Source organism: Macrobrachium rosenbergii, chromosome 5 (assembly GCF_040412425.1).
Source record: "Macrobrachium rosenbergii isolate ZJJX-2024 chromosome 5, ASM4041242v1, whole genome shotgun sequence".
In the NCBI taxonomy this organism is placed as follows: domain Eukaryota; kingdom Metazoa; phylum Arthropoda; class Malacostraca; order Decapoda; family Palaemonidae; genus Macrobrachium; species Macrobrachium rosenbergii.
In genome coordinates, this window is record NC_089745.1 from 64,990,038 (window position 1) to 65,017,808 (window position 27,771).

Here is a 27,771-nt window from a genome sequence, read left to right on the forward strand (position 1 = left end):
GCGGACAGAAAAAGTGCGGACAAAAAAAGTGCTGTCTGAAAGAAGTGCCAACAGACAGATAGCCGGCACAATAGTTTTCTTCTACAGAAAACTAAAACAACATTACGCTATATTTTCTGTAAATACTGCTCATTAATAAAAAACAAATAGCGAGACGGTAAAAAAATCATGAATTCAGATTTAGACTCGAACAGTATCTAGTTTGTCTTTTTTTAACATCGTAAAAAACTGCATTATTAATGAAGGTCCGCTCATTAGTTTTACTGTAATGTAAAAAAATGAAATAATAATAAAATCAGCTGACTTGATGTTATGTAAATCTTTTAACCAGCAAAGAACAGAAATTAAGTTATAAACATAAATTTGGAGGAGATGACATTTTAAAATAATATTATACAAACAAGCGTCAAATAAGTCATCCAAATAACTATCTTTATGTAGATAAACTTACAGATTGTGTGTGAGCGTTATGTCATTTAATGCTTTTTTGTTGTGTTTGGCTGAATAGCTTTAATTATGAATTTGCTCAAACTCCGTGATACTCTTTATCGAAGATTGCAGTCATTATAAAACTTTATAACAAAATTTTTATGATGTCAGGTTTTTAGCTACCCCTAATCCAGCAAAATAAGTTGTCATTTTATTAAATTACTCTCTATTAGTCTTAGAATAGGGTCTTTTAGGCTATTGATGTCAGAAATCGATTTTTTAAGATTCTTATTTGATACAACTAACAGATTAATCTACAACGAGAGCAAAATGCGCCCATGATTTCAGAGCGAGGTGACTGAACTGCCACAGGCAGTGTGAGGTCTCGTACGGATATGAGATTCTCTAGTAATTGGATTCATCTCCGTGATTTAGTAAAGGAGAAATTTATTAATATTATTTCTTTTTAATGAGAACCTTATCGAACCCTTCATCGTGGAGTACTGGCTAAGGAACTTACACATATGAATACAGTAGTATTGCGAACCATAACGACACATGGAGAGGAGATGAGAAATTTTTGGAAGAGTTCAATCCCCACTTTTTTAAACGAGCACTGAAAGTTAGATTAACGCCGCGGAAGAAAATATATATAAGCTTAAAAAGTGCTCCCAAGATTTTACCATTTAAGTTTTCTGTAAAAGAAAACTATTGAGATGGCTTTGTCTGTCCGTCCGCACTTTTTCTGTTCGCCCTCAGATCTTAAAAACTACTGAGGCTAGGGGGCTGCAAATTGGTTATTGATCATCCACCCTCCAATCATCAAACATACCAAATTGCAGCCCTCTGTTCTCAGTAGTTTTTATTTTATTGAAGGGTAAAGTTAGCCATTATCGTGCGTCGGGCAACACTATAGTTCAGGCCACCACCGGGTCGTGGCTGAAAGTTTCATGGACCGCTGCTCATACAGCATTATAACGAGACCACCGAAAGATAGATCTGTTTTCGATGGCCTTGATTATACGTTGCACAGAAAACTCGATTGCGCCGAAGAAACTTCGGTGCATTTTTTACTTGTTTTAAGGTTTCACAGGTCCTTGCAGCAGAATTTTAGAGTACTAAAAGTGTCTTCGCGTTCAGTTGAGTATCATATTCAAGTTTTTCTGAATTCATCTTTGTTGGCGATTCATGGAAAAACTGTCCTGTTATAAATTTGAAGCGTAACTGTAATTTGCGAAAATATTGGATGTGGACAATAAACAGTAACAATGAACGTGATGATAAATCTCTTGAAAACGTTTTATCGGAAATTGTCTATATTGGTAAAGATAATCTTGCTGTCAAAGAAATTAATGTGCGTGAATTCATAAATGTTGTTGGCGAAATTACCCCTTAATACTACTGTAGTATAAACAACACTAAATCCGTCTTGATGTTTACCAATAATTGGTGTAGGAAACGAAAGCGCAGAAAAGGACCGTATTGGCAATACCGGATGCTATCGATTTCTGGCGGAAGGGAAAGAATGAGGGTCATTTCCAAATTTTGCCACCCTCCTCCCAGTAATGGGCTGTTGGTAGATAACCTGATGGGTATTGTGCTGTAATCCCCGAGTGCAAAGCCATATCCGGCTATATTGCAGGACGTTAGGCTTGGAATGGCCTATGTGATTGTGACTGTTGTCATTCGAGGCCCTCATTGTATCGCGATCAACGCGCCAACAAGTAAAGATGGATGGCTAAACAGCCCTCGAATTTTGCCCTTCGTCGGGACTTTTTGAATTCTTCATTTTCGAATAATCACGTCGAGTTTTGTCCCATTTCTCCAGTTCATTATTTCAGCAGCTGCTTGTGTTGGTAGTTGCGTCAAGAGCTGTGGTTCGTTTGAAGGTGAGGATATGCGCCTTTTGTAATAGTCAGAAATTAAAGGTGCACATGAAATAACATGCTTGCATTCATACAAAGGGTTAGTAACGTAAATGTCGCGTGAAATTGTTATTTAGTTAATGTAAGCCTTAAGGGGAAAGGAGAAAATGAAGTGGCGCGGACATTTGATTTATATTATTTGAACGACAAGAATGCTTGAAAATGGGGAAAAACATGACGAATGATTTGGTATTATAATATTTTTTAAGTTCGTCTCCCCTTAAGATTATTCACGTGCACGTTTTATTCCTCGGTTAAGTATTTTGATTAGAAATTATGTGGTTTTTGTTTTTTAGGCTTTGCTCACACACATACACACGTGTATATATTGTGTAGATATATACATATTATATATATATATATATATATATATATGTATGTATGTATGTATATATATATATATATATATATATATATATATATATATATATATATATATATATATATATATATATATATATATAATTAAATTACTTAAATATAATGCAGTTACAAGGCATTACCTTGATAACTGCATTGTAATTTGAAGTAAGTATAGATATATATATATATATATATATATATATATATATATATATATATATATATATATATATAAATTTTATATATATATATGTGTGTGTATGTATAATATATATATATATACATATATATATATATATATATATATATATATATATATATATATATATATGTGTGTGTGTGTGTGTGTGTGTGTGTGTACAAAATTCTTTGAAGAATTTAGAATCGGTCAATCGGCATTCCCTTGGCAATTGCATTGCAAATTGAAGTAGACGTAGTTAGCCTTTAAAACGATAGTATCAGCATTAATTTCATCACCTATAATTCCATAGGCAGAAAAGAAATCGCTTATTTAAATAAAGAAAGAGTTAATCTGTTTGGAAGGGAAGTTTCTTCGCCATCAATCCGTGTTATGATGTACAAAGAATTATGACCCAGAAACAATTCCAACCCTGACTCCCTATCTCGAAAATGATCTGCTTGCAGTGATATTCCGACCTTTTTGGTTTCTCTCCGAAGTCGGAAGCATTTCCATTCACGAGTGAACCTTCCTCATATCAATTCTTTTGTCGTTATTGCTTCCCTAAAGAGATCGTTTTACAGTTTATAGACCGGATAAAGACTAAAAAGCGTGTGACGTTTTTAGCCTTTGCGAGGCCGCTGTAAAGCTTCGCTTGATAGCCGTTCAAGATCTTTACCGCGTCGGAACATGAAGCCAGCCTTTATTGCCCACCGGCAGAAATAACCTTAACGAAAACTATAAAGCGGTGGAAGCCGGCAGAGGTCGAGAATCACTGAATTTTGCCGGTTTATGTCAAGGGGTCCATTTCGTTTGCCGAATTTATTACCAGGTAACGACCAGTTAACACGTGCGTTTACTTGGGATTTAAAGATTCTGTTTATCGGCCGTTTTAGAAATACAGAGGAATACTTCCCGAATTCCATCCTCTTTTTAGGACTTGGATTGGCTTCTATCGGGAAAAACTTGTTATTAATAATGGGACCAAAAACTTGTCGCCTAATGTCAAATTCTGATAATATTGACATGGATATTCCATGTCAATATTGCTGAAACAGATGGTATATATATATATATATATATATATATATATATATATATATATATATATATATATATATATATATATATATATATATATATGAAATATCAGGGTAGTGCAATTTTAGCTCACTCTTTTTACCCACTTCATATTTCTGTTAGAATCGCCTATGTGTCACTTATATCTGTTAGAATTCTTGTTAGTATCATTTTATTTCTGTCCCGGCTCCTCTTTTCAATAGTGTCTCTCACTTTTTAATTTCGTGGCTCTCATTTTACTTACCCTCATGACTTTGTGTCTGTTATATAACTAGATTCGTTACTTTGGTAGATTTAATTTTGAATAGTTCCTGGTGGCTACTTTTATTACCTGTATAAATCTTCGTTCTGTTAGGTTTCGTGAGGTGATTTTTTTGTTTTTTTTATAATAATTACGTACAGTATGAGGCAGTGAGAACCGAAAGATAATAAAAAGAGAGAAAGGGTATACTCTTGGTACGAATGTGACCTATGAGTGACATATCAAGGGCATAACATCATCGCTAACACGCGAAGTGGCCTGGAAGAAGGAAACACTTCGACTCTTCTGAGGCGTCTGGCGAGCAAAAGAAAATTGTATTTTCATTCTCTTTCTCTCTCTCTCTCTTCCTCTTTATCATCTTTTTGCAAGGCTTGCGAAGTTGAGGAAGTTTCTTTCCCTGGGTTTTGTAGTTTCTTGGAAGTTTTTTTAATTTTATTATTTTTTCAAAGAGCTCTCGTCGCAGCCCTTCAGAAGTTGTTGTGGAGTGGAGCAGAACCTCAGCTGTCTCTCTGGTGCTATCGGGTCGCCCCGTTAAGGGACTTCAAGTTAACTTTACCGGTGTTGAACTTGCGCACTGTTTCAAGGCGAGGCTTTATACCAGCTGAGCTCCCTTTCTCTGCCATTTAAGCCTCTGCTCTTTCTCGTTATCCGGAGTTTAGCTTAATTTGAAAAAAAAAATCATCATTCATTTTTCTCCCTCAGTAAACCTAAGTCTTGTTTATCGGCGTGGCTCCATAACATTTGAGGTTCCCTGGGGGCGTCCTTTCCTAATAGTTTGTAAATTTGTTTTTTTTTATGTATATTAGCTTCTTATTTGTAAATTTTACTCCGGGATTGTTATGGAGCGATTATATTTCCAAGGGCGGCGTATTATGATATATTCTCTTTTTATTGGATATTGATATGATAATTTCACTGAAGTGCATTCTGCCTGTACTGCGGCAGTCAATATTATATACTAAATATGCGGATGGCATCGGCTTTAAAGGGCTAACTTGAACTTTTTGCCGCAGATAATGGGTAGCGAAATGGCTGGATTTCCCCGTTGACATTTCTCATTGCAGGTGAATTAAGTGAGGATAAAAACATTAATCATAGTTTCAAACTAATCCTCTTGTTTCGGAGGGATTGAGATAACGCAAAGAGTGACGTAGAGGGCCTGGGTTCAAGCGGCTGGCTCTGAGTTACATTGCAAACCAAGAACCTCGTTTTCACTTCTTTTCTTTTCGTGCAGCAGACTTCGTTAACTTTGCTCACACCAGTAGCCCATTTTCACTCAACGTAATCTTTCTGTCTGTCTCTCTCCTTATTGTCTGTTTTTTTTTTGGGTAGTGTTTATTCTCTATATCTCGTCTGACGGTCTGCGTCTTACTCTTTGCAGAATTAACCTTGGTAATTATTTATCCAAAAGAAACGCTCACGGAATATTAAACATAGCTTTTCCGCTGCGTTGACCTGCTAAGCTCTTCAGGCTGTGCCACATTCTCTCTCTCTCTCTCTCTCTCTCTCTCTCTCTCTCTCTCTCTCTCTCTCTCTCTCAGTTGTATATACATACACACACACACACATATATATGTATATATATATATTATGTATACACATATATATATGTATGTATGTATGTATGCAGATATGTGTGTGTGTATGTGTATATATATATATATATATATATATATATATATATATATATATATATATATATGCATATATATATACATACATAAATAAATGTCTTGATTACTATATATGTTTTTTTCACGCAATATGGATGTCGCAGCAGGATCGATTAGCCGTTATTGCTCCTAACCCAAAACAATGTCTATTATACTGAGGCAGTTGACACACTTACCTAATTTATGGATCCTGCTTGCTGATATGGGATATCTAGTCCCCATGGTTTGGTACCAACTCCGTAAGTGGCAAGATGAATTAGGATATGATAAAAAAGAATGCTTATAGGAATGATTATAGAAATAGAAATCATATAGATGTATAATTTTTCAGTACCTACTTCATAAAATGCTACTAAACATCTAATTCAAAATACATTTAGGAAAGAAATCACACAGCTTTTTTTTTTTTTTTATCTTTTAGAAGTATGCGATATTTTATACAAGAATAGTATGATTTTCCCTTATAATTAAAGTAGCCCAAGACCGAGTAGTTATGAGATTTAATAAAAAAAAAAATAACATTAAAAAGCTACAGGTATAGCAGCACTTTGTCACATGTTGATTTGGGAGCTGATGCTTCTCTTCCTTGTCTGTGTGTTGGCTGACATCCTGCATATAGCTTTGCATATATGCAGGAGGTCAGCCAACATGCAGATTTGATCAAGGATCCTCTTAAATGGGGATGTTCATGGACGGGCGGTCTTATGCCTTAGTTTAGCTTGTACCTGATGGAGAAGAAAAATTAAAATTGGCTGGCGCCCGATCTAAAACACAGTGTTCTTAAAAGAGGAATAATTTTTTAATCAAATAGATGTCACTGAAAAGTTGTTTTAAGATTGAAGATGGTACGCTCATTGGGATGTTCATGGGCGGGCGGTCTTATGCCTTAGTTTAGCTTGTACCTGGGGGAAAAGAAAAATTAAAATTGGCTGGCGCCCGATCTAAAGGAAGTAATACACACAGTCTTCTTAAAAGAGGACTCATTTTTTATTTAATTAAATAAGTGTCACTGAAAAGCTGTTTTAGGACTGAGGATGGTGCGCTCCCGTACATAAACTTGCATAGAAGACATTGCAACAAACACCATTATTGGTGATGCTATCAGGGAGACTTCTCCGGGTTATAGTAAAGGGAAGGAACAATCTCTTAGTGCCACACCAAAGTATGGACGTTGAAGCTGTGTAGAACTAGTAGTATGCACTAAATCAAAATCATTTTGCATAAGCAATTTTGACCACATTGAAAGTTCTCGAAGATGGCTGAAAAATATGAAGTTAATTTTAAATGTGTGTATGTGTGTGTGTGTGTGTGTATATATATATATATATATATATATATATATATATATATATATATATATATATATATGAGCAGATTATATAACCAATAGGAAGTGACACAAGGGGTGCAAGATCTTCGGCCGTTACTGTAAGACATTCTGAAGTTTTAGAATGCCCTTGCCTAAATACGGAAGATATTGCACTCGGTTGCTTCACTTTCCTCCTCGTTACCATCCTCGTTACCATATAGTCTTGTTACATTTAAAATAATTTTCTTAGCAACAGGAGTTATATATATATATATATATATATATATATATATATATATATATATATATATATATATATATATATATATATTTTTTTTTAAATATTTACGCTGTTCGCCCTCGAACATTTAGGGATAGAAATATCAGCCTGACTGAGGCCGGGAAAAGACGTTGTCTATATAGGAGCATCTTCAGTTCAAACCTTAACGTCCGTTGGAGAACGGGATAGGTAAGTTAGGCCTTCCACCCTATAGGAAAATTTCCCATATCAGCCTTAAAAATAGGTGGTCCTAAGGTCCTTTTTTCCTTTTTTCCTGTCTCTCGTGGCGAATGTTTTTAACAGAGCATAGACGCCTAAGGCATGACTGTAGGCCTGTTTTGACCCAGCGCCGGTCAGGGAACTTCAGAGAGAAACTAGCCGCCGTCTCGGGCAGACGTCTGGAAGGTGGCCCTGTCCCCTTTCTTTTCTATTATCCTATTAGTGAAGTGAAGAAGCAATTGCAAAGACCCCCCCGGCGGTGTTGGTGCGCACAACGTTCGTCCTAAGGTAAAGTCGCTTTTTGTTCAAAACTTCGCCCATTCTTTTATCTTTTTTCTGTATTTCGCATTTCTTTGTTTCCTCCTTCATCCCCCACTTACTGTATATGTGTTTACAAAGTCTAGATTAAGCCTCATTATTATATTGTTAGCTTCAACCCCATTATTCCAGTAAAATACCTAGGATTTAGGTAAGCAAAATCAGGTTAAATCTCGATGCTTTTTTATGCCTCGCGTCCGAATGTTTGGAAGAACCGTTATGTTTAAAATCAAATTCATCTCAAATATTCTTTGTTAAGGTTAATAACCCTTAACTGGCGACCTTTGGCTAATTAACGACTGTCTTTGAGGTTAACTTTTGGCTTCAAGTGGCAGGTTACGTGTAATGTTGGTTTGCAGGGCCGTAAAAATTACGTAAATTGAATAATACATGATCAACCAAGACCCTCACACGTAACATTGGCGACCTTATGTAGAATCTAAAGTACATTTTAGAGAAAGAATGTGGAGAAAAGGAAATTAAAATTACATTAATTCCAAAAATAAAAGTCAGATATCGAACTCCATTTCATTCTTCCAAACAAGGAACCAGGCATAATAATAAGCAGTAAAGAGAATAGTTATAATAACAAGTGTAGTGAGAATTAGCTGTAGGTAAGAAGGGTGCGACTCGAGAGCAGAGCGTCATAATTTATAACGTTTAAGACAAGGACATTTACCGTGTTCGGATCGTGAATCAAGTCGTTCAAGTAACGAATTCAAAGGCCGAATCGCGGAGCCCGCTTCATGTACACAAAGTAATATACTAATCGCGTCGGCAATTCCGATCGTTATTGTTTGCATATAGCGGGAATCATTCAAAAACCGTGTCAGTGAAGTAGCAAACGAACTGAAATAGTAATTTTACAATAAAGGTACCGTTCAACAACGTAAATTTACGCAGGCAGGCTAGCATTTCTCTCTTTTCATTCTTTGTTTAATGTCCGGTGAGAATACGATAAACAAAAGACAAAGTTGTTTGGTAATTTAGTTTTCCATCCTTAACGTAAAACACTATGCATGATTGGTATATTTAAAGTAAAATCTGGATACCTGCATTTGTTGCGTTGTTTTTGAATTTGTTTGAAAAAGAAAATACTCGCCATCTTGGATTCCTCCGCCGTGTTCGCGCGGTTGTTTTGAAATTGTTCGAACTGTTTGTGAGAGAACGGCCATTTTGGTGTTCCTTCGCCGCCCGAGGTTGTTTTTGAAATTTAGGCCTAACGGGACCCTGGCCGCCATTTGAAGACCTTGTTATTGTCATCCGCTGTTGTGACCAGACTCTGCCCGAGCCACTCTTGGGTCATATATTTTTTTTTTTCCTTTCGTAGCGAACCCACCTCGCAATATCTTAGCTAGAAAAAAACCAAAAGATAATTTAGGCAGGGAAAGATAGGCCTTAGTTAGGAGTAATACCACAAGTTCCTATACGAATACCTGCTATAAAAATCATATAAAGAGAATTTAAAATTTTACGATAAACTTTTGTGACGTCGGCTCCCAGGAAAATTAAGATAATAAAGCCATCCCTAAGGAAGTCAAGACGACGCATCTATCTGATTTTATTAAGATCCATGCCATTGTGCATTTATAAGATCTTTGTTTACATGTTCTCAAGCAGCAAGAAATTCGCTGATTGAAAATCTCTCTCTCTCTCTCTCTCTCTCTCTCTCTCTCTCTCTCTCTCTCTCTCTCTCTCTCTCTCTCTCTTCAAGTTCAAAGCATTCTAACCTAAGTGTACGTGACCCTCTTCAAAGAAAGAACAGCCACACTAGGCTAATTAATTCGAATACAATAAACCAAATAGAAGAAACACCTCTGTCCCACAATAGATGAGGACAAGTTAAGAGTAATTACGATACAGTGATAAACTGTCGGTCACGAGTGAGGCCTGCTATCCAGACCGAAGCAAACAGTAGTTTTCACCCTCTGAAAAAAAGAAGGGGCCAGCACTGGGGCCGGTACTGGGACCAGCCACTCACGAGGATCTTTAAAGAAAAAAAAAAAAAAACCAAATTCACTTTATTCCACAGTGCCAATAATTTGCAGCACTGTCATCACTTGAATAGCTTACTTCTCTCTCTCTCTCTCTCTCTCTCTCTCTCTCTCTCTTTACCTTCCCTTTCTCTCATTCGATTGTTGCACTCTGCAGGGGTGTAGAGTGCCTTTCCTCCCATATAGCCTAGTTGGACTCCAGTAGAGGGTCCCTAGGAACACATTGGCACCATAAGTGCCACTAAAAGAAAACAAAAGGGAACACAGAAGAGAACGTTCTTCTGGGACCTAACCTGCACCAGTGCCTAGGGATACTGAGTGCCACCAGTGTGACCTGTACACGGCACACCCAAACTACAGTGCCACCTTTGAAAGGGTGCCACGTCATTGAAGAGACACTTCCTCGCTGCCCAAGTACGCCCAGTCGACCGGTTAGACGCCCTTCCCCACCAGAACCATGGCAGCAGAGCATTATAAAACTTTCCTGGGGCTGGGGACGGCGGCAGGTCTCACCGGCTCGGAACTTACCACCTGGGTCAAGGAGCAAGTGGACGACTTGGCCAAGCGAGAGAAGGAAGAAAGACTCGAACAGAGGAAGTATGAAGAAGAACGAAGGGTGTATGAAGCCGAGCAAAGGCAATATGAAGAGGAAAGAAAAGAAAGAAGAAGACAGCATGAGTTAGCCTGCAAGGAAACTGAGTTAGCCCTAAAGGAGAAGGAGCTCGAGCTTGAGAGAGCGAAAATGGAGAATGCAGAAGCTATGGCTAGCCATCAAGCCTCCAGTCCTACACCTGCTGCATCAAACGCTCCAATTTCGAGCATCAATTCCCTAGTCCCCAAGTGGACTGAGGACGAGCCAGAAGCATGGCTGGAGGAGATCGAGGCTCTTTTCGATAACTACAGCACCACGGAGACGGAGAGAGCCTTAACACTAGCCAAGCATATGGAGGGAAAAGCCAAGGCAGCGCTTCACTCACTGGAAAAGAGCCAGAGAGGTAACATGGCGGAAGTTCGAGAGTCATTACAAAGGCCTACAAGATAACCCCAGAAAAAATGGAGACAACGGTTCCGAGGTCTTGCCAAGGAAGTCGGCTGGTCTTGGACAGAATGGGCATGTCACAAAACCCAGTCCGGTGCGCTGGTTCGACTCCCTTGGCCTGCACGACGTTTGAGGATCTTTTCAATCGACCATGCTAGAAGACCTTTTCCAATGTGTGCCAGGGCCCTGCAGTATATCTTAACGATAAACAGCCCTCCACACTTATGGAAGCTTGTCGCATGGCTGATTCGTGGAAACTTTCAATCAGTCGCATAGCACCTCTCAGAAGCGAATCATCCCTCCGGCCTACCTCTCGAACTCCACTCGCCCAAGAATGGACTGCCTAGCAAGACCATGTGCAACTATTGCAAGAAGGGGGCCACGCTGAAGCTGAGTGCCGATACAAACTCGGCACTAATAAGCAGCCTAACCCTACCAGCCAGAACTCCGCCTCCCGATTCATCCGCTCAGCCCTCCTCCAACAGTTACTGCAGGCCACCGAGCCCATCCAAAAGGCCCGTGCAGATCCTGTGGGGCTGCTAGCCACTACAATGCTGGATCTCCGGCCTGTCCACATCATGTCCCCACCACCAAATTTGTCAACCTAATCAGCACTTCATTTTCTGCTGCTGGTCCGCACCGATCCTTTACCCCGAGAGACTGGAAACCCAGTTCATCTCGGTGGCCCCTCTTCAGAGCACTAGCCTGCCAGTGACCCTTCCGGTCACAGTAGACACTGCGGCAGACATTAGCCTGATCACTAGGGCCCAAGTGCCAGCCAGTGCCATGGTTGACGAAGAAACCCGTGGGGAAATGAAGTGGATAGAGGGCCACACCATTACCGCTCCTACGGTCCAACTCCAGGTAATGACACCTTGGGGCACGATACCCCACCGCCTTGGCGTGGTAGGTGGAATTCGGCCCGGAGTGGCCTTCTTGTTGGGTCGGGATCTTCTCTGCGGAAGCCCGTCACCAACGCCACTCCGCAGCCACGTTACCTCCTCCACGGAGGCCCCATCTAACACTCTCAATAAGGTCAAACCTCCACCTTCCGCCCACCAAAGTGGTCCGCGGAAGGGGCACAACCCAAACTATTCCAGGCCTAGCCCTCTCCGCGAAGAGAGATTCAGGAGGAGCAGTACCGCTGCAGGACGTGCAAGCGGGCAGACCACTCCACAAATTGGGAGGGCTGCCCAAACAAGCAACGCCCAGCGGACGCCCCCGAACAAAACTCACCGAGAGGCTACGATCTCCCGCTGGGGCAGGAATCTCTGCCGCAGCCAAACCTAAGTCGTCCGAGAGGTATTGCACCTCCGACCCCTTTGTCAGGCATGCCTGACCAACTGCTGCCAGTGCCACTTGCGAGCACTGAGCAGTGCCAGACTCCCCGCCACGGACGTTGAGCTACCAATGGAAAAGGCCCCTATGCCGGGTCTAAATCATGAGGCGAATCCTCCTCCGGGAGATTTAGGATTCCCCATGCAGTTGATCATCGCGACTGGAGAGCCTCCAGCACCTGAAACTTCTTCTTTGCAAAATTCTTCTTTGCAAACTTGACTCCAGGATGAACCCTGAGGATCGAAATGGTACCCCTCCCTTGGAAGACCAGGAACTGGCATCCTCGGACACAGAAGTCGAGATCGCTCTTGCTCGGTTGTCGCAGCAGCCGGAGTAGGAGTCCTCCCGCAGCTTTTGCAGTTGCCCCCTGACTTCGCGCCCGCTAGCCCTTCTGGCCTGTCCCCGGAGTCGGTGCTTTCATCACCTGCTAGGCCAGCTACTGATAGGCCTTGGAGGAACCCGAAGAAGAAGAAGAAGGGGCGGAAGAGAGCCCAGTAGTTGCCGAGCTATACGCTCATCCTGGCACTAGTGCCCTCTCGGCACAGTGCCCTAACATCTAAGAGTGATCCTGGCCCTTGCCCAGAGGAGGTAGCCAGTGTGATCTCTTCCTTTATTGTGCATAGCCTAGGCCACCTTAAAGTACGGTACATCAATTTAGTAACCTTGTTCCTTCCACTTACCACCGAGCCGCAGTAATCATGTAAGTAGCATAACTAATTTCAGTAATCTTAACTATTGTGAAACGAGCCACGATGCTCGTGACACGCATGGCCTAAGACCTCAGTGAGGCACCCATTTATCATATGAGGCAACCTCATGAATTAACTAGTAAATTTTAATTGTATTAAACATAAACCATGTTGTAATTTAGTTAGAATATTAACTCTTATGTTGGTGCTACGGTCGGGTTAGGATAGGTTAGGCTAGGGAATATCATAGAATGTACCACTAGGCTAGGTCTAAAACACATCATGATTGTAGGAGGTAGCCTATAATAACCGTGAGCACCTTCTAGTACTATTAGAATTAGGTTAAGTAGTGATTATAGCTCATATCCCATCTAGGGTTAGGTAGTTCTGTAGCTAGGTAGGCTAACCAGGACTAATCTGCTCAGGGAAGGAGAGTAACCTACGAGAGGCGAACAGCTTGTTTAGTATAGACCTTCACGCCCGAAAAGGGAGTGAAGGCCCTCTTAAAGGGGGAGCTTTTATAAATATTTACGCTGTTCGCCCCGAACATTTAGGGATAGAAATATCAGCCTGACTGAGACCGGAAAAGACGTTGTCTATATAGGAGCATCTTCAGTTCAAACCTTAACGTCCGTTGGAGAACGGGATAGGTAAGTTAGGCCTTCCACCCTATAGGAAAATTTCCCATATCAGCCTTAAAAATAGGTGGTCCTAAGGTCCTTTTTTCCTTTTTTCCTGTCTCTCGTGGCGAATGTTTTAACAGAGCATAGACGCCTAAGGCATGACTGTAGGCCTGTTTTGACCCAGGCCAGGTCAGGGAACTTCAGAGAGAAACTAGCCGCCGACTCGGCAGACGTCTGGAAGGTGGCCCTGTCCCCTTTCTTTTCTATTATCCTATTAGTGAAGTGAAGAAGCAATTGCAAAGACCCTGGCGGTCCCTGGTGCGCACAACGTTCGTCCTAAGGTAAAGTCGCTTTTTGTTCAAAACTTCGCCCATTCTTTTATCTTTTTTCTGTATTTCAAATTTCTTTGTTTCCTCCTTCATCCCCCACTTACTGTAAATGTGTTTACGAAGTCTAGATTAAGCCTAATTATTATATTGTTAGCTTTAACCCCATTATTCCAGTAAAATACCTAGGATTTAGGTAAGCAAAATCAGGTTAAATCTCGATGCTTTTTTATGCCTCAATTGAATGTTTGGAAGAACCGTTGCGTTTAAAATCAAATTCATCTCAAATATTCTTTGTTAAGGTTAATAACCCTTAACTGGCGACCTTTGGCTAATTAACGACTGTCTTTGAGGTTAACTTTTGGCTTCAAGTGGCAGGTTACGTGTAATCTTGGTTTGCAGGGCCGTAAAAATTACGTAAATTGAATAATACATGATCAACCAAGACCCTCACACGTAACAATATATATATATATATATATATATATATATATATATATATATATATATATATATATATATATATATATATATATATATATATATATATATATATATATATATATATACATTACCACAGGTGAAAAATAAGAGACGGGGCAGTGGCTCAGGTCCTGACCGGTTTCGACTTTATTTCCAAGCCAATGACGAAGGATTGATACAGAGTATTAGAAGTCACAATTATATATACTACAGGAACAGTACTGACGAACATACACAACCGTTAGGGACTACATATCCACCCACAGGCCGGTGTCAAGGTAGGAATGGCCGTCAAAATTCATTTGGCTAAAAATCACAATAAACTCTCAGGGGACAATACTTATAAACATACCGACCGTAGGCGACATCAGACCCACAGGGAGGCGGGGTTTGGAAAACTCATTAGCACTGCTTCCCCCGTACTATGTATACAAATATGATAATCTTGTTTCCATACATCTCTACTGCCTACCTTAAAATTTAAACAATTTACAAATTTCTTTAGATATTAAAGGATCAAGGTTATACATCCCTTGACCGATATTCATATTATGGCTGTAACTTTTTTTTATAAAGCTAGATTCATTTATATTCCTTTCCAGTGCGTTATTAGAATATATAATCCTTTGTGCCCCTTACCAGTTGATAGCATGATTGTTCTCACTAACATGTACAAAAATACCACTGTTCCCCTGTGCATATCTTACACATTTTTATGCTGTTCTATTCTCTTTTCCAGTGCTTTACCCGTTTGGCCAATATAAAAGCAATTTTATACACACACCCTTGAGTAATGTCGGGGGAGTTCTTGATAAGTACATGCTTCATTGTTTTATTGTTCTTAAATGCGACATTAGCACCAAAATTCTTAAGAAGATTGGGGACATCTTTTATATTATTACTATAAAGCAGTACAAGCAAATTTTTTGTACTGTAAGGTTCTTTTCAGTTTTGATACATAGTCTTTTTTGCCGCTTCTAATGCATTGTTTAATACACTGTCAGGATATTTCAATTTCTTGCCTGTATTCTTAATCTTATCTATTTCCTCATCAATATATTCATGGCTACATACACGTAATGCTCTTAAAAACATAGATGAAAACACTGATTTCTCAATCTTATTAGTTTGTCCGGAATAGACATGCACATAGGAAGAAATATTAGTAGGTTTTCTATACACACTATATTTACCCCACTACTATTTCTTCGTATGAGGACATCCAAAAAGGGTAAGCACCCATCATTTTCCATTTCCATAGTGAATTTAATTGATGATACTAACTGATTTAACTTGGCAAAAAAGTTATTTGCATCTTCGTTCCCTGGCCATAAACAAGTTATCTAGTCAAGATACGTAAACCATGTCGCATTGCGTGGAATTATATTGTTTAATATTTTCTTTTAAAACAATTCCATATATATAATACAAAACACTGGGGATACAGTGTTTTCATTGCCATACTAAAATTTTTTGAAGTAAAATTTATGCATTAAATTCAAAAAAGATACATTCTTTCACACATAATTAGTTCAATTAAAGTGCTTTTAGAAAATGGGATATCCAGCTGTGTGTTCTCTAATAATTCCGATAAAAGCTCCATCAGATCATCAATTGGCACCTTTGTGAATAGTGATACTACATCAGAACTCACAAGCCTGGATTCACTATTAATCTGTACACTATTAAGTTTATTTATCAGGTCCACATTATTCTTGACACTGGTATTTGAGATAATACCTACCAGTGAGTTGAGGATATCCACTAGGTACTTCGCTAGATTGTAAGATGCGGAACCAAGTGAACTGATAATTGGCCTGGTAGGAAAGTTTGTTTCATGGGTTTTTATCAGAATTATTAGAGAACACACAGCTGGATATCCCATTTTCTAAAAGAAAGTTACAGCCATAATATGAACATCAGTCAAGGGATGTATAAACTTGATCCTTTAATGAAAAAAAGAAATTTGTAAATTGTTTAAATTTTAAGGTAGGCAGTAGAAATGTATGGAAATAAGATTATCATATTTGTAAACACAGTGCAGGGGCAGCAGTGCTAATGAGTTTTCCAAACCCCGCCTCCCTGTGGGTCTGATGTCGCCTATGGTCGGTATGTTTATCAGTATTGTCCCTGAAAAGAGAGCATATTGTGATTTTTAGCCAAATGAGTTTTGAAGGCCACTCCTACCTTGACACCGGCCTGTGGGTGGATATGTAGTTCTAAAGGTTGTGAATGGTCGTCATTTTTGTTCCTGTAGTATATATATTTGTGACTTCAAATACTCTGTTTCAGTCCTTCTGTCAATGGCTTGGAAATAAAATCGAAAACCGGTCAGACCTACACCTGTCTCTTATTTTTCACCTGTGGTAATGTGTGATAAATGAATCACGTACAAAAGTGATTATAATCATATATATATATATATATATATATATATATATATATATATATATATATATATATATATATATATATATATATATATATATATATATATATATATATATATATTTTATGTATGTATATATCATGTATATATATGTATATATATAAAATAGTAAATATATAATATAATAAACATATGTTATAGATATAGGAATATACGAGTATATAAAATATGTGTGAGTGAGTTTTTGTCACTAATATACGCATGTAACTTTTTCGTATAATCGCAATTAGTATGCCACAAATATCATTTGATATCCTAATGTATTATATCTATAGCAGTGGTTCCCATTATTATGGTAGAACTACCAACTATTCAAAGGTGGATCATATATCGGGGCGGTGAGGCAAAAAGGGGCGGTTGTTTTACAGGGTGGCATTAAGAGCATTTAATTTTAAAAATTAAAAGCAAAAAAAAAAAAAAACAGACTTAAAATTACCGAACGTGGGGATCTACGACTTTTAGTGAGTTCCAGCCTGATGTGAGAAACCGATATCCTGCGCCAAGCACACCCATCCCATTAACAGTAATTGTGAAGACCAAGTTTACTAAATTAAGTGTTGTTTGTGAAATACATCTTCGAGTTTAATATTGTTGTTTTCAATTTGAAAAACTGAAATTAAATGGTGTATATACCCCCAAAAATAATAATACTCAACGTGTATGTATCGGCGGGAGGGGGGCGCTAGGAATCCATCTGGAAGCCAAGGGGGCGCCAGCCTGAAAAAGTTTGGGAAACTCTGATCTATAGAATGGGTTATATACTTATAGGTTTAATAATGCTAGTCTACGGCAAATGAACATCATGCTTAACTTGCTTTCGTCTTCTGCTTTCGTATTCTCTTGGCAAGCACCTGTCCTCAGTGGCCCCGTCGCAAATATGCAGAATATTGGAACCTTGTTCCGACTTTTGGTGCTGTACGAAACGTACAGTAAGTTAGGTGACTTGTTGTCTTGAATCACTTTTCCACTGTATTACAATCATCTTTGGCGATAACGGTAAACTTGTGTATTGGGTGCTTTTTGTATCAATTTGCTTTAGCCTGGTTGCTCTCTTTTCAGTTTTCTTGAGTAATTTATTATATTACACACCTTTTCTTACCTATAATTTATTATGTTACATACTTTTATTTACTTGATTATATTTTGTCAATTACAGTTTTATTATTTTTGCTATTATAATAGTCTTGATGCAGACAATATTCTCAATAAATAGAAACTAATATTCACCACTGATGACTTCGATACATGTTTGAGAAATTGAAAAAAAATTAGGCCTACTTTTGTGAAGATGCTAAGAGAAATGTGCCGACTTTCATTGTCTTCTCATACCTAGTCTCCATACTGTAATTTAATTATGGAAAAATTAGAAGGGCCAGGTACAAGGATTCACTTCATATATAGCGAAATGAAGTGACCTTTTGCATACCACCCTTGTAAACCATAGCCCCAATTGGAACGGAAACTCCCCGGCACATAATTCAAGGCCTTAGGGAGACTCGAAATGTTGTACCCGAATTTACAGGGCCCAGTGCGGTGACCACTTCATGCCTGATGCATATTCCATGGGAGAAGGAAGGTGCAGTTTCTCACTGTCTGGGGAAGTAGTACTTTGGTGAGAGAGAGAGAGAGAGAGAGAGAGAGAGAGAGAGAGAGAGAGAGAGAGAGAGAGAGAGAGAGAGAGAGGACCACATCCGGTAGAACTGGATGTAAACTGTGAGGATATTAATAAATTATTTGATGTTGAAGGGTTTAGTCTATTAACTGAAGAAGATTTTAAAAAGTTAGGCTAGAATTAGATACAAAGTTTAGACTGCATTTGTTTTGCAGGAGCACAGCCCATTCGGTTATGGACGGATTTTTATAGTTTTTATTTAATTTTTTTACACGATATTTTATTCCAAATGCTTAAAAGTAGTCGACATTTCGGAAGGTGGAGCAAGAGCAGTGTCAAAGTCATCACTTAGAATAAAGAGGTCTTCTCTTTAAGATCGCATTATGTCGAAATTTGATGAAAGAATCTACACGACAACTTCTTTAGTGGTATTTCTATATTCATCGCGAAAGTTCTTTTTTTTTAACCCTTTGATTTCGGTTGTAACGTATACGACGCATTTAATAAACTGGCCCGGAACACTGTTGTGTCGTATACGAGCACCGGTAATTTCCTTTTATGTGAAGGACTGATGATTGAAATACTGGCCTCTTTTTTTTTGATATGGTAACAGTCTGTCAGTTGCCATACAGTGAATTCATATAAATTCACGTGTTTCCCTAAAATTCATTAGTCTTCATCAAGATGTCACAGGAGGACGGGTCAAGGGGTACGACATCCTCGAGTTGACTGCCGGCAGATCGAGAGAAGAGCTCGACGAGGATAACTATTTTATAGATCTTTCTCGACTCATTTTCTGGATATGAAAATGAATCGGATTTAGAAGGAAATGAAATGGATAATTATGGTCCTGGTACAAGAGACAGTGATGAAATATCAACCGACAGTGAAAATGACGAAAATCTGCCACCTACAAATGAAAGCCAAGGTGTCAAAAGAAGGCGGAGACAGCGAAGTGACCCAGGTGATGAGTGGGAGGGGCTGCCAGCAATTTCCAGCCCAGAGATTTCATATTTGACAGCAGTGGCAGTGGCATTACGTCGAAATGTAATGTGAATGAAAATTCAAAGGAAGTAGACTATTTTTTTGAATTTTTCGACAACGAATTTATGGGGCTGATTGCTGAAGAGACAAACCGTTATCAGAGATTCCTTGTTGATACGCTAGAGATGCAGTGCCAAAGTATTTGCGAAAATTTGCTCAGGTTACTGTGGAGGAAATGATACGGTTCCTTTGTGTGATTATGATCATGTCGCATATAAGTAAACATCGCATCGTAGATTACTGACTACGCTTGAGACATTCGAGACAAAAGGAGTGAGAAGGCTGATGGCAAGGGACAGATTTCTTCAAATTCTACGGGTTCTACATTTCGTTGATAATTCACAGGAAACAAGCCCAGATAATAAACTAAAAAAATTAAACCCGTGCTCGACAGTGTGCGTAGAAAATTCCGGGAAAAATTTCAACCTTTCCAGGATTTATGCATAGATGAAAGTTTAATGTTATGGAAGGAAGGCTAAGTTTCAAGCAGTACATTCCAGATAAAAGAAGTCGATTTGGAGTGAAAATATTTGAACTTTTTGTGATGCCAAAACGGATTATATTGTCGATTTTATAATCTATACTGGAAAAGATACAGAGATATTGGTAGATGAGGATCTAGGGGTATCTGGTTCTGTGGTAAAACATTTATGGCCTCGCATCTCGGAAAACATCACATCCTGTATTTCGATAATTGGTATTGCAGCCCAAAACTGCTCAAGTATTTGGGCGACAACGAAACAGGAGCATGTGGAACAGTCCGGAAAAATAGGAAATTTATGCCTAAATTTCCTGATGTGAACAAATCTGAGATTTCGTCTCAAAACTGCAATGGAATATTAGGTTTAAAATGGCAGGATAACAGGACAGTGTATATGTTATCTTCAGTACATGAAAATATAATGGTAGACTGTGAAAAAGGTGTCGACCAGGGAATTTGTGCAAAACCTGCATGCGTTGTTGACTATAATAAGAAAATGCGGATTGTGGACAAGAACGACATGCTTATTAGTTCTGTGAAGTGTATCCGTAAAACCACGAGATGGTACATAAAACTATTTTTCCGTCTGCTTGATATGATACTAGTAAACTGTCATCACTTGCATGGATTTGTTACTGGCAAGAAAGGGTCATATTTACAGTTTTCTAAGTCAGTCGTTCTGCAGTTGATTGAAAGGTACCCTCCAGCACCTAACAAGATAATTACCTGCACTGTAATAACGCAGCCAAGGCGGCTAACAGAAAGACACTTTCCTGATCCAGTTCCCTCAACAGAAAAACAACTGCGACCTAGACTAAGATGTCGTGTGTGCTCGCATACATCCCGTAAACCCAAGAAAGGCCAGCAGACATATTTCATGTGTAAAGACTGCAATGTAGGACTATGTGTCGCTCCTTGTTTCAGAGAATACCACACACTTCTGAATTACTAGAATTCTGTCGTAAAAGTTTTGTCAAGATTATTATGTTCAGCTTATTAAATATTCAGATTCATAACCATTTGTTATTCACATTGTTTGATTTCATTCAACTTATGTCATAAAAGCTTCTTCCAATCATATTGAGTCTTATGTGTTTATACATTTTCTGATTTTGTTTTTTTATCTACAGCAAAAGATTTTTGTAAAAATAAATGTTGAAATTCATCCGTATTATAATTTTCTTCATCAAATTATGGCTTTAGTCTTTAGTGAGAGAGAGAGAGAGAGAGAGAGAGAGAGAGAGAGAGAGAGAGAGAGAGAGAGAGAGAGAGAGAGAGAGAGAGTAAATTACTATTTTGCGTTTAATGTTCCTTTTCTGTCCTTTGAAGACTGGATATCATAAAATATAAAATGAGTCGGATGTAATGTAAATCTGATAATCATGGTATTGATGATTTATGATATATGAGAATAATAATAACAATATAATAACCGTTACCATGAGATTAATGAATATAGACAATGTTGTTGTTATTATTATTATTATTATTATTATTATATTATTATTATTATTATTATTATTATTCAGAAGATGAACACTATCCATATGAAACAAGCCCACAGGGTAACTAACTTGAAATTCAAGCATACTAAGAAAATGGTGTTCATTCGAGTGAAATAACAGAAGGTAGTAGGAAATACAGAAAGAGGAGATCAGTTATTAGAAAACAGATGTACTAACAATAAATAAATAAAAATGTAAACAAAGTATTAAATACAAGATGTATTGCATAAGGGTAGTAATGCATTACATTCACTTGAACTTTTGAAGTTCCGTTTGCAACACATCCTCAGTAAAGAGGCTGTTCCACAGTCGTAAGGCGTGAGGAATAAAGGTCCCCTGGAACTGAAAAGTTCGAAGGCGAGGTACATTTACTGCACATTGATGCTGCTGTTCAGCGAATCTGGTTGCTCTCGACAGCAACAGGGGATCAGGGATCAACTGAGAATGTGAAAGATGTGTCAAAATACAACTTATGAAAAAGTGACAAACAAGAGACCATCCGTCTATAGTCCAAGGCATAGCTGCCAAAGAAACCCTTCCACCTCGAACCACTCTAAAAGATATAAATCTCTGGCAGAAGCAGACATCTCCCGGAGAACAGTATCCTAGTAAAGGAAGGACAAATTACCTAAAAATGTTGCACTGATTTAATCACTCATATAAGTATATGAGGACTTAAGAACAATACCCAACTTTCATGCGGCATTTGCTGACATTTTCATTAGATGTTTCTCAAAAATAAGATGTAAGTAAACAGGTACCACTAGAATAATTGAAGGAAAAGAAAAATATCTGTAGAAAATTATAACAGAATAAAATGATCTACAAAACCCTACAACTTCCCTGAATATTGGTTCAAAAACAATTGAACAAATTCCAAAATGTTAGTGATTAAATATATATATATATATATATATATATATATATATATATATATATATATATATATATATATATATATATATATATATATATATATATATATATATATATATATATATATATATATATATATATATATATGTATATATATATATATATATATATATATATATATATATATATATATATATATATATATATATATATATATATATATATATATATATATATATATATATATATACTGTATGTATATATATATTAATCATTTTTTTGTAACAGGAATTTATCCAATTTTTATTTTTTATATATAGGTGTGAGTATGTGTTTGTATTTTACATACACACACACACAAACATATATATACTGGCATATATACACTTTTTTATATATGTAATTAATTGTATATATATTATCAACCAAACATATGGTTAATGTGTTCATACAAGTAGTCCTGATTCCTTTTCCGTATTTGCTGGTTATTACCAGTGATCCCACGGGACGGTGGACTTAGGTATCAACTTAAAATTCCCAACAACCGGTAACATTATGAAAATATATTACATCTCACGAGGTAGAGTGAATTGGTTATTAAAGGACGTTTGTAGCTTTTCATATTGTATATGAATCACACCTGATGTGATAAATAGTCATATATATATATATATATATATATATATATATATATATATATATATATATATATATATATATATATATATATATATATAACTGAATCACGAGAATATGGAACGTGATGAATATATAAATAAAGACAATTCCACGAAGGAAAGAGAAAGAAGAACAGATTATTGTGTATTGCAAGGCTTTTCGACGTATTGTCCCTGCAGCGCGTGACATTTTACTTAACAGACTAATCGTTTTATAGACTTCCTTTGCCCGCACGTGGCTATTACCATTCATATATGGATATATATATATATATATATATATATATATATATATATATATATATATATATATATAGTACTATGGACAATGTATATATAGTCAATTATATATATATATAAAAGAATATATATATATATATATATATATATATATATACATACATACATACATACATAGATATATAAGTAAACAATTATATATAGTATTTATATATATACATACATGGCACATACAGATAGTATCATTTTAGTAATATGTAGTATTTTGATCAGCAATTACACATTTTGAAAATGATTTATAATATTGATCCCTAGTGAATGTGGCGAGGTGGCAATTGTGTTTACATGTCACATGCAAGTGTGACAGACGACGCGCGTAGGTGGCATTTCAGATGCACGTGTCCTTTTTGACAGAAATGAACTGCTTTGTTTTCAGCCGCTGTACCCTTCCACCTTTGTCGAATTTGGTATTAGGCGTGACCGTTGGAATATTAGCTGAAAATGGGCCCCTATTATCCCAATCACCCACAGCCCTGGCAGTCTCCAATTCCGTTTCATTGACAAATGCGGATTCTGGAACCTCCCAAGAGCTTGCGGCTAATACGATTTCCATTCATCTGAGGAGGTTGTTTCCACTTTCCCCTGACTTTTGACCGCCATCGTCAATCAAACATTGAATTGAATCTGTCCGAAGGACAAGGGATAATCCCAGGCCCTATTCCCATAGTAGTATTCCAGCGTTCAGGGCCACCAAACTCAACACAGGTGGAAGGTAAAATCAAGAGCAGAAAACAACGACCGGTCATTTCCAATAAAGGATGAACCATAAAATGATGAACATTCTTTATGATTATCCGAATATCTCACGTACCACCCAATACTCAGCTGTGGAAATACGATTGTCACCTTTCCAAATGTCCATATTCGCTAGTGTCCAAAATGTATTGTTGTGTCGTGTAATCATTGTTGCTTTGTCATGGATTCATATATATATATATATATATATATATATATATATATATATATATTTGTATATATATATATATATATATATATATATATATATCACAATATATATATATATATAAAACATATATTGCAGCATATAGAACAGTAATGTGTGTGATTGTTTACATTTACTGTATGTATGTATGTAGGTGATATTGAGATGCACCGGTGCTTTGACAGAAATGACCCGGGTTTTGTTTTTGAATAATCGCTGTACCTTCCACTTTGTCGAATTTGGCGTGACCGGGTTGGAATAATTGCCAGATTTTGGAATATTGGAGGCCTTTGGGCCTCATTATTACTGGCAGCTGTTTCTTCCCAGCCTGGCAGGATACCTGCCTTCTCCGAGGAAGCAGCCTCTGGGTCGGACCCTTCCCTTCAAGGCTGCCCTATTTATTTGTGTTGTTACATTAATTGCATAATATCTATATCACGGATCGCTACTATCACAATATTATCATATAAATAAAACAGGTTAATTTGCAGCAAAACAACAAATACAAACGCTATTACAATGATTGCCTACGATTTCGTGCGTCTGGTAGCATGCTACGGGTGACTACTGTCTGAAAACCTCCGGATTGTGGTAAGGTGAGGTCTCCTCTCGGCTGTAATCAAAGGGAATGAAAATTAAAATAATTAATAATTTCCCATATTTTGGTAATCATAGAATCAACTAAAAACGATTGTTAAATAAAATTATCTAAAAATGAAAAATCCTCCGTAGGGTGGGTCTGCCCAGACCCAACTTGCACCAGATAGGATTAAGAGACTGGCCAGTCTTGGAGGCCTTTGGGCCTCATCCTGAAGTTCTTGGGCCCTCTCCAGGCCTGCTTCCCCAGCCTGGCAGGATACCTGCCTTCCTCCGAGGAAGCAGCCTCTGGTCGGACCCTTCCCTTCAAGGCTGCCCTCAAGAGACTGGCCAGCCTTGGAGGACTTTGGGTCTCATCCTTGAAGTTCTTGGGCCCTCTCCAGGCCTGCTTCCCCAGCCTGGCAGGATACCTGCCTTCCTCCGAGGAAGCAGCCTCTGGGTCAGACCCTTCCCTTCAAGGCTGCCCTTAAGAGACTGGCCATCCTTGAGGACTTTGGGCCTCATCCTGAAGTTCTTGGGCCCTCTCCAGGCCTGCTTCCCCAGCCTGGCAGGATACCTGCCTTCCTCCGAGGAAGCAGCCTCTGGGTCTGGTCGGACCCATCCCTTCAAGGCTGCCCACCCATCCCTTCAAGGCTGCCCCAAGAGACTGGCCAGCCTTGGAGGACTTTGGGTCTCATCCTTGAAGTTCTTGGTCCCTCTCCAGGCCCGCTTCCCAGCCTGGCAGGATACCTGCCTTCCTCCGAGGAAGCAACCTCTGGGTCAGACCCTTCCCTTCAAGGCTATCCTTAAGAGACTGGCCAGCCTAGAGGACTTTGGGCCTCATCCTTGAAGTTCTTGGACCCTCTCCAGGCCTGCTTCCCCAGCCTGGCAGGATACCTGCCTTCCTCCGAGGAAGCAGTCTCTGGTCGGACCCTTCCCTTCAAGGCTGCCCTCAAGAGACTGGCCATCCTTGGAGGACTTTGGGTCTCATCCTTGAAGTTCTTGGGCCCTCTCCAGGCCCGCTTCCCAGCCTGGCAGGATACCTGCCTTCCTCCAAGGAAGCAGCCTCTGGTCAGACCCTTCCCTTCAAGGCTGCCCTTAAGAGACTGGCCATCCTTGGAGGACTTTGGTCCTCATCCTTGAAGTTCTTGGGCCCTCTCCAGGCCTGCTTCCCAGCCTGGCAGGATACCTGCCTTCCTCCGAGGAAGCAGCCTCTGGTCGGACCCTTCCCTTCAAGGCTGCCCTCAAAAGACTGGCCATCCTTGGAGGACTTTGGGTCTCATCCTGAAGTTCTTGGGCCCTCTCCAGGCCCGCTTCCCCAGCCTGGCAGGATACCTGCCTTCCTCCGAGGAAGCAGCCTCTGGGTCAGACCCTTCCCTTCAAGGCTGCCCTTAAGAGACTGGCCATCCTTGGAGGACTTTGGGCCTCATCCTTGAAGTTCTTGGGCCCTCTCCAGGCCTGCTTCCCAGCCTGGCAGGATACCTGCCTTCTTCCGAGGAAGCAGCCTCTGGGTCGGACCCTTCCTTCAAGGCTGCCTCAAGAGACTGGCCATCCTTGGAGGACTTTGGGCCTCATCCTGAAGTTCTTGGGCCCTCTCCAGGCCTGCTTCCCCAGCCTGGCAGGATACCTGCCTTCCTCCGAGGAAGCAGCCTCTGGGTCAGACCCTTCCTTCAAGGCTGCCCTCAAGAGACTGGCCAGCCTAGGAGGACTTTGGGCCTCATCCTTGAAGTTCTTGGGCCCTCTCCAGGCCTGCTTCCCAGCCTGACAGGATACCTGCCTTCCTCCGAGGAAGCAGCCTCTGGTCGGACCCTTCCCTTCAAGGCTGCCCTCAAAAGACTGGCAAGCCTTGTAGGCTTTTGGGGCCAATCCTTAAAGGGCTTGGGCCCTTTCCATGGGAAGGGTCAGACCCATAGGCTGCTTCCTTGGAGGAAGGAAGACGGCCTCTGGGTCGGACCCTTCCCCTCACCAATACTCTTTGCTTTCTCTTACCCTACTTTTCAAAACTGACACTTTCTGTCTCCGAAGGCTTCCAGACGATTTGAAGCATCTCGAGATTGTTCTGGACACTTTGAAGCTCGGCGCATGCGCGAATGGCATTTCTCTCGTCCTTCCAGGAGCCGGAGGACTGAAGGATTCCAAAATGTCTTCAAGGAAAATCTCGAAGGTTTTAGATCATTTCAACATCGCGATAACCATTACTTGGAGTTCTTTTTCTGGCACATAAACAGCTTCTTTGCTTTAAGGAGTCGTCTTCTATAAACTTATGAGATTCCCTCTACTGACGATATTGATCATCCCTTCGATTCTTCCTTGCTTCTCCGAAAAGTAATTCTGTGAATCCAAAATCTTTGAAGTAGTTTCTAACACCTCAGGTTATCTACTTTATTCTTCGTCAGCATTCTTCAGTATACCTCCACGCCGATGTCGTCTCTTTTTGTTCCTTCTCTTTCTTATTTCGAGCGAAGAACTGCTCCAAGCGGTAATTTTGGGCATCCAAAATCCTCTCAATCAGCTTAGAAAACACCTCAAGTTCTCTACCTTTTATTTCGTATAAATTCTTCAGTTCCTCCGTTCCACTGTCTTCCTCTCTTCTTGATTATTTCCTTCCTTATTTCGAATGAAGAGCTTGCGTCCGTGAGTGACAATACGACTGTAGAGGTGCCGAATAATCGCAGAAGGCGGAACCTCGACTTCATAGACTGCTCCGCGAAGTAGTCCATATTTTCAGCAGTAAACAATTACAGACTGAAGCTATCTGCCATTCTCGTGATGTACTTTTC